The 12,019-nt window shown below is 48.8% G+C and overlaps 1 protein-coding gene across 2 annotated transcripts in view; it reads right to left on the bottom strand.

The window, feature by feature from the left end:
• DPYSL5 (dihydropyrimidinase like 5) overlaps nt 1–12,019 on the bottom strand; it is a 57,580-nt gene extending 45,561 nt beyond the window's left edge. Inside the window, exon 1 of one of the 2 annotated variants that reach the window (XM_070428855.1) lies at nt 11,940–12,019. The gene's annotated coding sequence lies outside the window, so the exon portion shown is untranslated. Of the gene's footprint in view, nt 1–11,214; nt 11,273–11,939 lie in introns of those variants that run through there. The other variant, XM_070428856.1, reaches the window with a different exon arrangement.

Raw genomic sequence — 12,019 nt, 5'->3', positions numbered from 1 at the left:
AGGCCATTGCACTATTAGCAGGAGCGGGAGCTGGTACACCTTCCCAGAAGGATATCGGAAAAGCTAGATGACAACTGGAAATGTGCATTCACATCGAAGAGCGTCTCCTGAGGGAATAATCGGACCATTGCACAAAAATGTGTTGTGTGTATTTGGTTGCATTGTTTATAAGAGCAAATCGTTTGAGAACAAGCTTAAGGCCTGTCAAGAGGAGGACTGTTTAAATAAACAAGGGCATAGCCACGTAGCTGAAGGCCGTGCAGCCCCTGAAGAGGTTTATGTGGACGGCTCAGTATTACATGGCAGGCTAGCCATGACACAGACGTGAAGGACGTCGGTTACAGAAAGGGCTCATGGCCTGTGTACCCACTTTTGTCATTACGCGTGTTCATATATATCTATGAAAACTCGCTGAAACATACATGAGCTTTTGGTATGAAACACCGGGAAGGTTATTCACTAAACGATTAACTGCCGTTGTCTCAAAAAGAATCACAGCCAGACTCAATCTCTCCATACTGTGTTACTGTAAAAATATTTCTCTAACAAACCAGCTGTGGAATCGACAATAGCCCTGGCCAAGGGGGCAGCAGCCGCGGAGGAGACTCAGAGAAAATCAGTGCCAGGGCAGGCAGTTCATTAGCGAGGTAACATCGCCTCCATCAATCTGTACATCTAATGGCCTACTGGGTCTCTCTCCTTTGATGTCTCACTGGCCCTTCACACTCATTACATCGAAAACTAAGCTCACCACCCTCTGTCTCCACCCGGCTCCTCTTCCTGTGTCCCCCACCTTAGTAGAAGACCCTCCAACCCCCACCCTGGGAGCAAGCCAGCACGAAGGACCTCATCTTCAGCGAGGGGAGCAAGTGACAGGGCCGCCTGCACCGCAACAGTGATGGCCCCCTTCCTCCCTTCTGTTCACCAGGGCCCCAGGCAACACGGTATCTTCTCAAATGGCTGCAAAGTAAGAGCAGAACAGCCTTTAACTCGTCCATCTGGCTGCAGCTTTCCTTGAATGAATAGCTGGAGAGATGGAGCAATTGATGGTTTAGGGTTCAAAGGCTTTTTCTGAGAGTTAAGTCTGAAAAAATGGAGATACCTTCATTTACTTAAATAAAAAGAGGGAATGAGCCTTTCCGTGGAGCCCTTGCTGGGCTGCGGAGCACCTGCCGAACAACTGCCAACAAAAGAGATGAATAAGCCTCCATCTCTTGAAAACAAGTAGAGGGGAGTGATGGGGAGTCTGATGCCTGCCCCTCTCATTCATGCTGGATGCCAGCATTTCCTCTCCACCTGCTCTTGCGAGGTGGGGCTGGAGCTGATGGCAGACACCTAATTATCTTAATAAATACAATTAGTTCCCTTCCACTTCCCAGAAGGGCTGGCCAGATTCCCTTCCTTCCCAGCCCCTGGTAGCCTCCTCCCTACATCCAGCCCAGGCCAAAGACCAAGCCCTGAAGGCAAGTCTAAAGACTAGATTCCAACACACGGAGACTCCAGGTCAGGACACCTGACGCTGGACAAGCCCTTATTGTGCTCCGACTCCTCTGCTCCTGAGGGTCGGACTCCAGGTTCCACATCAGTACCTGACTCCCTGTGCCCAAGCCCCATCAGGTGAAGGGCCTGCTCTCGATCTCATTTCCAGTAGGTTGGCACACCCTCCCTTGTTGTTGCCTATCACCTTCTCCAGGGAGTCAATGCCTGTCCATCTGGGTCTGAGGCCCCCTTCCCTATTGGCACACTCTCCTGACATAAACTGCCTCCTCGCACCACCTGTGCCCACAATCTTGCTGCTGAGCTCTACCTGCCTGTTTTCTGCCATATGCCTGCCTGGGTCCCCTGCCAGCTGTGGTCTCTGCTGTCACGGGTCCTTTTGCTCAGTGGAATGAATTCCTCCAGTGTCTGTGACTAGTTGAACCCTGACCCCACCCTTTCTGGTCCGAGCCCTTGCCAATCTGCACGATTCTGTTGCAGTTCATTGTGTCCCATTGCTTTTCTGAGAATTGGCAGAATGAGGCAGCTTATAATATTACAAACACATTTATCTCATAATAGCATAAGTGATACCCTGAAGAGCAAATCTAATGACTTACAACATCTGAATAGATGTTCAACCTTTCCAGCAATCAAGGAAATGCAAATGAAAGTCACAAGGAAGTAGCACTTCACATCCATCAGGATGGCAAAAATTCCAGGGTGGTACCCTGGATTGGCAGGTTGGGAGTGATTGGTGGGCGATGCTGGTGGAAATGTGAATTACATGGTTTGGGAAAACAGCCTGAAAAGACTTCTATTAAAATTTTAGAAAGATCGCTGAGTCAGCAACTCCACTCCTAGGACTCCATCCGTAGAAATAAAAGCGTAAGAACATAAGAAACATGTACAGAGAGGGCCACTGTAGCACTGTTGGTCGGGCAAAACAACAACAACAACAAAAACTAGAGACAAACTAATCCCCGTCGAAGGGGAACGGTTGGACATCCTGTGGCACTGTCCAGAGGAAAGCTGTTTATCCACTCACTACCGGCTGGAGTTAGGGCAGACCCTCCCAGCCAAAGGCTCTGTCCCACGGGACCGCTCTCCCCGCAGGTGCCCAGGTTGTCACTTCTACTTCCTACCAACCAACCATACATCAGAGGCTCCCACGCTCCTGCCTTGAGTTTGATAATTTGCTAGAACAGCCCACAAAGCTCAGGGGAACACTTTACTTACTATTACTGGGTAACATTCAAGGACAGCCAAATGGAAGGGATGCATAGGGCACAGTCTGGGGAGGGGACCTGGGACTACACCCTCTCGGGGTGCACCACCCTCCCAGCACCTGGACATGTTCACCAACCTAGAAGCTCCCCAAACTCCTTAGGGTGTTTATGGAGGTTCCATTACATGGGCACAACCGAATCATTGGCCACTAGTGATTTATTCAATCTCCAGCGCCTTTCCTCTCCCCAGAGGTGGGGCCGGTGGTAGGGAGTGGGGCCAAAAGTTTCAACTCTCTAATCACCAAGTGGGTTTCCTTGGCAACCAGCTCCCATCCTTGGAGAGACACCTTATTAGCATAAACTCAGGTATGGTTGAAAGGGGCTTATTATGAATAAGAAAAAGACACTCGGTTCACTCCAATCACTCAGGAAATTACAAGCATTTTAGGAGGGGTGCCAAAAGCCTGGAGCTGTTTCTGGAAGTGGATCTGTAAAAATTATGCAAGCATATGGACAAGGATTTGATGAAAAAAGCAAAAATCGCATTAGCTGTATTAGGAAAACGGTCTGTAGGTGGTTTATAATCGATTACATATCAGATCATATTTATACATTTTAAAGTGTAGAATTAAGTCCTAGATAACAAAAGTGCTTAGGGGACTCACAATTCAAGCAGTAAATCTAGGTTTTAAAGCAATGATACTGGTACATCTGATGTCACTCACCTGCTTGCTTGAGGACCAATACCAAGCATGGCAGGACAGGTGACAGGAGAAAACTCTTTCTCAGGAGCAACTTGGGCAGTAAATGGGCTCAGAAGGACAAGTCAGCCACGTGAGGAATTCATGACGGCCTTGTCATGCTCCTCTGGTGGCAGGGGTTTCACTACCCGCATCCCATAATCAGGCCCAATTCCTGCCCTTGGTTTGCACTGGCCGCCTTCATTATCACCATCTCTCCTGGGCCAACAATGAAGCCATGGAGATGGGATGGATTTGCCTTATATCCACACTCGGAAGTTGATTGTGCGTATTTTTGTGCCTCATCTGTATTGTTTGTCAGTAGCTACAGAGCTCTTTTCCATTATAACCCAGATGTAAAAATCATGTGCATTTTTCCTCTTTTTAGAAAGCCACCAAAAAATGGAATATATGCTATCATTTGAATTCCCAATTAAGAAACATGAACTTTGTGATTCCAACCTGATACTTTTCAGGACTTCTTTTAGGCCACAGAACTTATACAATTCAAATTTGCTATTTGACCCAATATAAGAAATACAAAATAGTTAACAGAATAAAAGTCACTTGTTAATCTTGTTCAAGGCTGACAGAACATCCCTGGAGTAATCTTTAGACCCAGGTTGCAACAATAATCTGATTCTCATCTCTTCCTTAAGAAACAGGAGTAAGGAAATTGCTATAGCAAGACTAAGGCTGAAGCACAACCATTTAAAAATGTTCATCTCAGCTACCGTGGAGTCAGCGCTTAAAGTTCTACTTTTTGCTGAAGAATAAGAGTTTGAAACCAATCTCTCTGATCAAGCCACATATTCTACCAGCCTTTAGGGTTTCTGAAAATAGTTCCATCACAGCATGGCATACTCAGAATATCTTTTTTTTTTTTTTAATTCACCATTAATCTTACTATTTAGCATGGTCTACTAAACCACAACACATGCGTACCCCTGACCCAGCAATTCCATTTCTAAGTACATCCCCAATGGAAACACATATGTTCACTAAAAGACATGTATCAGAATGTTCACAATAGCACTATTCATGATGACATGCCAAACTGGAAACTCCTCAAATACCCATTAATAACATAATGGATAAGGAAATCATGGCACATTTACACAATGAAATGCTATACAGCAATGAAAATGACCGAATTAAGTGCAACAAATGTAACATTGAGAAAAAAAAAAAAAAAGCCACGTATGCAAGAGTACTCCACTCTATAATTCCATTTGTAAAAAGTTGAAAAACAGGCAAAGCTGATCTATACTGTATGAAGTCAGGAGCGTGGTTAGTGACCATGGAGGAAGAGTAAGGACTGGGAGGGGGTTTACCAGCTGTTGGATACTGGTAATCTGTTTCTTGATCTGGTGCTGATCACATAGATATCTCAGTTTTTGAAAATTTATTCAGCTATACATTTATGATTTCTGTATACTTTTCTGTATATGTTATACTTCACTAAAAGTTTTTTTTTAATTTATTTTTAAAATACACCCTTATCCCCCCACAAAGTCACCATTTTTTGTATCTATTGCCCACATATTGGTAATATGGCAATTTTTTTTTTAATATATTTTATTGATTTTCTACAGAGAGGAAGGGAGAGAGATAGAGAGTTAGAAACATCGATGAGAGAGGAACATCGATCAGCTGCCTCCTGCACACCTCCTACTGGGGATGTGCCCGCAACCCAGGTACATGCCCTTGACCGGAATCGAACCTGGGACCTTTCAGTCCGCAAGCCGACGCTCTATCCACTGAGCCAAACCGGTTTCGGCAGTAATATGGCAAATTTAAAACAACCAATCCAAGCAACTGCATTAAAGTCGAGTTTCACATGTGTTGGAAACAGGAGCAAAAGGACATTGAATGACAGCCGGGGGCTGTGTTTGAATTTTTATAAGAGAATGAACATATTGATCTGCAACAACAGAACTGGTTGGAGTGGTAAAAAGAAGAAAGGAGGCGGCTCCTCCATGAATGGTGGATCCTGCTCTGCAGAAGGACAAAGGGCAGGGCAGGACCAGACAAAAGCGGGCAGAATAAAGACCCAAGGCCTGAGAAATCAGAGCGAACCCAGGGCGGACTTGAAATCAACAAAGGAGCTGTCTGTACACGGACACTGGAATGACACAGCGATGGTGTGACCGGGTGCTGGGCACTGCTCAAGTGTGGGAGACACATTCACAAGGAGTCGAGGTGGTGACAGACCCCCAAAATCTTCCATGAGCCAATGAAAATGGACAGATGTTGGGTGTGGGGAGTGACACAGTGCTCAATTCAAAATGCAGATAGTCTCCATTTTTCAAGGAAATCTAGTCGTTCATAAAACCTGTACATTCCTCGGGCAAAATGATTTTAAATTTAAACGGGGAGCCAGAGGTCTCAATGCCTGGGAAGTCTTATAAAATATCACCTAAGTCATCCAGTTGCTCATTCTTTCAATATTACCAATTGCACACTTACTTGGAGCAATATTTTGTGCTAGAAGCTACATGGAGGAAGGAGGAGGTTCAAATTCTAGTTGAAACTAGGTGAGGAGGACCATTTTGTAAAGGGATAGCCCGTTACTAAATTATCTTTAGTTTATTGTAAATCTTAGACCCAATATGTAAGGTTCTTAGCCTGGGGGAGTGTTTAAAAGTGTGGGCCCTGTGATGGTTAGTTTTTGTGCATCCACTTGGCTAAACTATAGTACCCAGTTATCCAAAACTCATCTGTAAGTGTTGCTGTGAATGTATTTTGTGGATGTGGTTGACAACTACAATCAGTTGACTTCCTTGATGATGTGGTTGGGCCTCATCCACTCGGTTGAAAGGCCTTAAGAGAAAAATTGAGGTTTCCCTGGGGAAGAAGAAATTCTGTCTTAAGACCTCAGCATCACCCCCGCCTGCCCTATACATGTCAGACTTGCCAGCCCCCATCATCACATAAGCCAATCCTGATTGGCTGGGTTTCTCTGGGGAACCCCAACTTATACCAACTCTAAGCAGACTCCTGGGTTTGAAGCTTGGCTCTGCCACTTCTCTCACTGGGTGATTTCTGTTACTTCATCTGTAAAATGGGGATAATACTAGCACCGAACTCAAGGGAACCGCAACAACCCCTAGCACAGAGTAAGGACTTTAAAAGTGTTTGTTAAATAAGTGATTCTGTGGAGCCGAGTGTACTTCTCAGCTGGAAAACTTGAGATCAAATATTTGCCACCAACCAAACGCGATCGCTTTTTCCCACACCAAGAACAGAACAGCCTATGAACAAACAGAGCCTCACCAGCCACAGCTGCGGGAGCAGGGTGGGACACCGGGCCAACCCTATACATGGGGATAATTTGGCAAAGCTGGGGTCAGAGCACTTCTGGAACATTCTTACCTCTGCAAGCTCTCAGCTGCTATAAACAGCTGTGCTGAAAGCGGCTCAGACTCAGCACAGAGCTGTTCCTACTATTTACGAGCTTCAGAAAGGGGTCCTAGTCATTCTCTCTGTTCCTACTGTTGATACCCACAGCAGCCTGCCTGGCCCCTTGGCATGAAAGATTAGGAAATCCAAATGTTGTATTTGTGAACACACATTCCAGGGGAAGAGTATGAAGACGATGCTGATGGTGATAACTGACATTCATTGAGCATTTACTAAGTGCCAGACACTGCCCTTGAGGTTATACATGTTCACTCATATAATCCCTACGTATGGACCCAGAAACAGTCCCTGAGAGAAAGGAACCTAACCTAAGGATAGACAAACAGAATGTGGCCAAGTTGGCATTTGACCCACACCGAGGCATCTCAGACCCTCCTCCCTCCTGCACACACTGCTTCTGAGCCTGGATGGTGAGGAGGGGGTCCTGGTGGGAGCGGGCACAGGCTCAGGCACAAGCACTAAACTGAGCTGTGACTGATGGAAGGGCATGAGGGGCTCAGGGAATGTGATGGTTAAGTCAACTTATTTTAAATTAACGAGTTTTAAAAATGGAAATAGAACAAATCATAAACAATATTCCACCATGAATTTCTTCTGGTAAAGTATATGTTGTATCTGCTTTTATATGTAAACATTAAAGTTCATTAAAGATTCATTCATACCATATTTAAACCTTTGATCTTCACATAAAAAATTTAAGACAAAGCAATCTTGAGATGATTTCTCATTTATTTACTCGCAGTGCAATAAGATCAAACACCTTCCTACTTATTATTCTCATTCGATTTCATGAAGCCACCTTCTTCCCACAGGTTTTCACATTGCAAGGGTGTTCTGTATTATTGTTCTCCTACAGGATCCGGTGACCTAGCCTTAGACGACTACTCTGAAATATTTTTTTAAAGTACAGAAAACAAAAACGTACACACAGGATGAGATTCTATCCGAATTTAGTTAATTTTTACACCAGAAAGATAGATTGGGTCTTGGACACTCTTTTCTAATAACACCGACTTCTCTGGCTCTCAATATGTATCTAAATCCTAATTTCCCTGAGATTTGTCCACAGTTGTGATGGCCATTGGCCTACAGTTCCTGGCGCTAATGCAGGATCAGGCTGAACCCTGGGTCGGAGCAGCTATTGGGGGGAAACTCTCAGATGTCCATGGCAGAGAGAGGACAGAGAGAAGAGGGGGAACCACAGATGAAGCTTACACCAAGCCCCCTAACCCAATTGTCACCAGTGGTGTAAAGTTGCCTTGCTGTGGAACTGTTTCTAGAGGCGAAAACACGCAGTGCACTGAGAATATGGAAACTCCTCTGGTTCCATCTGCCTCCTGGAGAGGTTATGCTGAAAATGGCCAGGCCATGCCCCATGAGCACCTTCTATCTACCTTGCCAAGGTCTCCAGGCTCTTGGAGATGGGATTAGGAATGGCACCCCAGAATTCTGGGGACATAAAGTCCTTTCTAGGGCCACCTGCCTCTCCCCTCTGGGCGCGGTCTCCTAGGCATTGTCACAGGAGGTGGGAGGGGAACGATGCTTTTCTCTCCATCTTCCCTGTAGCAATGGGCTGGTCATACTGGGCATTCCTCATCTATGGACTCCCCACCATGAAAAAAAGATAGATGTTCACACAGTGTCTTAATAGGATTACACTTAAAACAAACAAACAGACAAACAAACAAACAAACAACTCTTGCCCTCGCGTGTTATGCTCAGTGGATAGACCATCAGCCTGTGGACTGAAGGGTCCCAGGTTCGATTCCGGTCAAGGGCACACGCCCAGGTTGTGGGCTCAATCCCCAGTAGGGGGCATGCAGGAGGCAGTTGATTAATGATTCTCTCTCATCATTGATGTTTTTATCTCTCTCTCCCTCTCCCTTCCTCTCTGAAATCGATAAAAAAAATTAAAGACAAACTTTTTTTTTTTTAGAGAGAGGAGAGGAAGGGGGGCGGGGAGAGAAATATCAATTTGTTGTTCCATTTATTTGTGCATTCATTGGTTGATTCTTGTATGCGCCCTGACCCAGGATCGAACCCAAAACCTTGGCGTATCGGTAAGATGCTCTAACCAACTGAGCTACCCGGCCAGGACAGGATTACGCTCCTAAACAAATCCATAAAATTCTTTCAAAAAAATAAAAAATAAAACAAGGAAACATCCCCTCCTAAAACTTTTGCTCTTGGGTAATGACATGAAAACACATTTCCCATTGGCATTTTTCCACAAGAAAAACCTTCAGTGTCAGATTTCTAATTTTCTTATATTGGGATACCTGGTTTCCATGAACTCTGGATATAGGCAGACCTGCTCATTTAGTTAAAAACATACAATGAGCAATATTCCAGCTAGTACGTTCAGTAGTTTCGAAAATTCTGAGAGCCATTTTTTCAAAGCACCATCCTTTTATTTTTTTAAAATATGCTTCCATTCATTTTGGAGTGAGAGGAAGGGAGAGGGAGAGAAAGAGAGAAATATTGATGAGAGGGAGAAACATCTGTTGGCTGTCTCCTGCAAGCCCCCCACTTGGGATTGAGCCTGCAACTTGGGCATTTGCCCTGACCAGGAATCGAACTGGCGATCTCTCCTGCATGAGGCAACGCTCAACCAACTGAGCCACACAGGCTGGGGCGAAGCACCATCCTTTTAAACCAGCAAGATAGAGCCTACTGCTGCTGTCCATGGCCACTTGGTACAACCCAGGCAAGAGACCTTCACGTTACCAACTGCCATACATGTGGGCAAGAGCCAACCGTCATTATCACAGCCCCTCACCATCTGCATCAACTGGGTAAGAAAGAAGATCTGGAGGTTTCAAGGCTAAGAGGCCAACAGATGCATCAGATAACGTAATGGCAAATATAAATCACACCTTTTAGTCCTTCAGTGCTGTCTTTTAGCCAAGCTTCCTCCACTGTGGAATAAAAATGATTTTGCCTTGCTCTTTTTATTTTAATGAATGACAGAAATTATAAACCTTATGATAACGAATCACCCTTAATGTCAGCTAAACAATGATCAAAGAAAACCTGTAAAACAAAATTCTGGTTTTGAGCTGTCGTTTCACCCAAGATGCTGCAGCCTGACATAAAGGGTGCTTAGTGCATGGCAAGCTCTGCTGAATCCCTGTTTTGTGTTTCCAGAGCTGTTCGTCTGCTTTCCCATGGGCAAGCAGCCACCTCCTACCCCAGAGCCGTCCCTGTCTGAGGTCAGCAGACAATATGGGCGAAATCTGCAAAGGATGGTGAGATACTGGCTTGGGTGTGGCCACTGGCAGAGAGACGCGCTGGGCCCTGGCTGCAGGCTCTCAGACCAGGAGCCCCATCCTTGGCGCGTAACTCCACGGCCGCTTCTCCCTATTTTACCACAATCCACACCAGCCCTGCCTGCCTCCTCTATGAACACACAGCAGCCTCCGAAAACAAAGCCAGATGCTCGGGGAGCCCGCTCCACACCGAGGCGTCTCCGCGGTCGGGCAGCAGCGCGGGGCAGGCGATGGTGCCGCAGCCCGAAGGCAGCAAAGCCAGGAGCGGCGGCTGTCCGGCTGCCCCGCCACGCGCGGCTCCCACCCAGACGAACGGCGGGGCTCGGTGCCCCAACACGTGCCCTGAGATGGGCCCGGGAGCATTTTCTGCCCCAGAAAACTGCGCACGAGTTCTGGGGGCGCGGATTCGTCGTCGGGCGGAGACCAGGGCCGGCTATTGTTCTCCTGGTCTCCCCGGCGGGAGACGGCTCCCACTCCGCCTCCCTGGCAGCATCTGCCCCCGGACCCAGCCTTTCAGCTCCACCGAGAAAAGGGTGTGCCCGCGGCGCTGCGGGCGATCACAGACCCCGCGGCCGGGAGACAAAGCTGCTTGCGGGGACCGAGCAGTCCGGGTCCAGATCCGCGCCTGTAGCGCCACGCCCAGCCCACCACCTGGACCTCCAGCCCCTGTGCCGAGAGCCAGGGTCCTCAGGCCGCAGGCCCGCCTCCTAGCTGCCGGCCCCTCCCTTCCCCAGAGACCTCCCTTTCCCGTACCCACGAGCCTCCTCCTCCCTCGCGTCAACCCAGAAACCTAGACGGTCTCCGCCCTCCAGCATCGCCCCTCGCGGCCTCATTCTTCATCAGCCCCAGCCTCGCCTGGGGCCACAGGCATCAAGCTCCCTCCCTCCCTCCCTCCTCCCCCCCGCCCTCCGCCCCCTTGTCTTTCTACCTCAAACCCTGCTCTCCACTTCTCCCTCCTCCCAGACCAGGCACCTGTCCCCACCCAGCTTCCCCATCTCCCCATCTTGGCTCAAACAGTGGCCTCGCCTCCGCCCCTCCTCATCGCAGTTTCTCTCCAGCGCGGCCTCCTGCCCCTACCCAGGCCGGGGGCGTCGCGGCCCCTCGCCCCCGAGCTCAGTGCTGCGGGCAGGGCTCCCGCCCAGGGCGCAAACGCAGGGATCCGGCTCAGCGCCCTCCCCGGCCCGGCGGAGGCAGAGGCCGAGGCGGCGGCCTTTGTGGTGCAGGCAGGTGCCTCGGAGGCGGCAGGCGAGCGGTCCTTAGGCGTCCGCCCCGTTAGCCAGACGCGTGGAAAAGGCTGCCGGGTCCAGTCCAGGCTAGGCAAACCCCATCTCGAAGGCGGGGAGGACGGAGGGTGTGTGTGTATGGGCGGGGGCTGGGGCAGGACTCGGGCAGGACCCGCCCGCAGCCGAAGGAGCCCCCACCCAGCCTCCCAGCCTTTCACGGCGCCTGGACCAGCGAGGCTGGGCGCCTACTGGGTCCTAGGGGTGAAGCCCTTTCAACCACGCCGCCTCTTCACTCCTATTCTTTGCAATCCCACGAGCACACATTAAACGCCTACTGTGTGAACCAGGCACCGCACGGCGTTCTGCGGTCGTACAAAAAGGACCGGATTCGGGCCTCCGTTTAGCCTCGCTAGCCGCCCACCGCCCCAACTCATCCTCTCCTCCACGTTCCCTGCAGCCGGGCCCCTGGGCGCACAGCAATCCCCGCCCTTTTGTGAGCCTCTCGGAGAAACAGAGGTCGCGAGATGGACGCCCCAGGCCGGGGAGAAGGAGCCCACCGCCCGCCCCGCCATCACCCACTCTTCCAGGATGCTGCGACTGCAGGGGTCCGTGCGATCGCCAGGCTCTCGCAGGTCTCGCCGGGGCGGCGGCGGCTCCAC

The sequence above is a fragment of the Myotis yumanensis genome, unplaced genomic scaffold (genome assembly GCF_028538775.1).
Source record: "Myotis yumanensis isolate MYYU_CA2020_CCGP unplaced genomic scaffold, mMyoYum1.0.hap1 SCAF_11, whole genome shotgun sequence".
Lineage (NCBI taxonomy): Eukaryota > Metazoa > Chordata > Mammalia > Chiroptera > Vespertilionidae > Myotis > Myotis yumanensis.
Note: the sequence above shows the minus strand (reverse complement) of the source record. Positions and strands in the feature narration are given on the sequence as shown.